This window comes from Galeopterus variegatus, unplaced genomic scaffold (genome assembly GCF_000696425.1).
Source record: "Galeopterus variegatus unplaced genomic scaffold, G_variegatus-3.0.2 Scaffold1526, whole genome shotgun sequence".
NCBI lineage: Eukaryota > Metazoa > Chordata > Mammalia > Dermoptera > Cynocephalidae > Galeopterus > Galeopterus variegatus.
The window spans coordinates 252,855-255,166 of NW_007727637.1; positions in this window are offsets into that span (position 1 = coordinate 252,855).

Consider the following 2,312-nt stretch of genomic DNA (forward strand, 5'->3'; position numbering starts at 1 on the left):
TTATTTTTGTCATGTCCTCATTTTAAATTGATTCATAATTCAGAATTCTCACAATTAAATCATAGGAGAGAAAATTCGTTATTGGCTAAAACTAACCAGGAAAAAAACTGCTATTGTTAGTGTCCAAATACAAATATGCAAGAAGTTTCTTTCACATTTTAATATATAACTATAAATTACCAATCATGGGTTATTTTCCTTATGAGGAAATATCTAGAAAACATTAACTTGAGCAAAGTAAAATGCCTTTTGTATGATCATCTTTCAAATGTGTATGTACGTATATGTTGTTTTAATAAAAATTTCAGATGTTATATGATTCTTTTTCTTAAGTAGCCAAATTGTCATGGTGAGCTTGTGAATGTCATAAAGTGACCTGATATGCCATCAGATATCTTCTCTTTAGCCCATTTTGAGTCAACTTTTGCTTCCCATTCAGCCCCAAATTCCCAAGAATTCTCAGGGAGGATCTGTTCTTCCTAAGGCCAACATGAATGTCACATATTTTAAAGTGAAGATGGTAGAATGCCAGTTTTGAAATGTCTTAACAATTAATGAGATCAGTGAATTGTCCCTTTGCAAGTTTGAGGAACCAAGGAAGAGCAGTGGAGAGGAGAGATAAAACACATAGGTGAATGTTTATATAAAGAGGAATACAGGAAAAATGTGGTGGCCAAAGGAAAGCAACTTAAACTAAAGAAGGTGAGTGAGATGGGCAGATATTTTGAAAAGAAGAAAAACAGAAACTTGAGGAAAAAAATAACTGTCAACAGTTTTCTCTAGTAGATACCTTGATTTTTGTTTATTTTATGCTTTCCAGTGAATAATTTCAAAATGGCTGACCACACTTTCCTCTTCCATTCATTTCAACCCATTAATTGTTCGTCTATACCATGCCTCTTAAATACTAATAAAAAATGCTGTGTCTAGGATCAACTTTGAGATATTTATTTCCATTTGTAATAAGAAAGTTGAAACCTTTTACAGGCTAACTCAGAGGTTATAAACTAACATTTTAGTAACACTTCCTAAATACTTGTGTAGTTTAAGCAATGATGTTAAGGTGCTTTCTATTTCAATTGGACTTATATGAATCATCAGTAAATTCAAACTTTTCTAGCTCTAAAGATATCCCCAGGTAGAAAGTTCTTATTTCATACATTAGCATTTGCTTTTCTTCCCCCATAAGCTTAACCGAATCTCATTTGTTTTATTTATTTCTCTCTAAAATTCCTTTAAGATATTATTTTCTGAACTGTGGTTGACAGACCACTTGTACTTCCAACCCTAGATTTTCTCAGTTAGAATTTCTAAGGAGAAGAAACCATTGATAATATCAAAATTGTTCAGTAATATATCATTCTATAAAAACTACTGCATATAATGCCATATACTTAAATGCCATGTAAATATAGTTTTGAAAAAAAGGTACATTATCTCATGTAGCAAAAAGTCCAGAGGTTATTTATCTGTCATTTGTTTTGAAATGTCATTGTGACTCTATTCTGGCCAGTCATTGTCAGAAAAAGAACAGGATCAATGTAACTGGCCTGGGACAATCGTAATTAGTTCTTTGGAATGAGTACATTCCCTGAGCATAGTGTTCCTTGATATCTGAACAGAATTGTAGTTATGTTGATAAAGAAGATGGAAAAAAAAAAGTCTAATTTTAATTATGCATTGTTAGACATAGAAATAGAAATAAACATATTTTGTTATACTGTGCAATAAATTATCTCATTTCAGTTTCTGTGAATTTTCTTAATCTTATATCATTGCTTTGATTTTATTTAATTATTTATTTATTTTTATTTGTACTACATGGATGAATACATACAAGAGGGCTCACAACCGGTTATAGTAATATGTGATTCCAAAGTACAGGTTTGGCAAGTAGGAAGAAAAAGTAAGCACTATGATTCTATCGCATTTGTGTAAATCTTGATTTTATCATTGAAAATTAGTCAGCCAGAAAATATATCTTTTAAATGTTTTACCCCTACGTATAATATGTGACTGTCATATTTAGGGTTATCTGTGCATCTTTTATCTGCTACTATGTTGTGTATCTCAGGTATGATATATTTCTGACACCATTTCAGAGCACACGTTTTTCTTGATAGCTGCATTCCTGTGCACATCCAAAGAATAAAATTTAGAATATATAGCAGAGTTTTTACAATTATATTTCTATCTGAAACATTTTTTTTTGTGAATAGCTATTTCCTTTTCTCCACTGTTTAAAAAACTTGATATGGGGATGGAAATGTCAATACATATTAAATAAAAAGTTTTTAAAAATTACTTTCAGT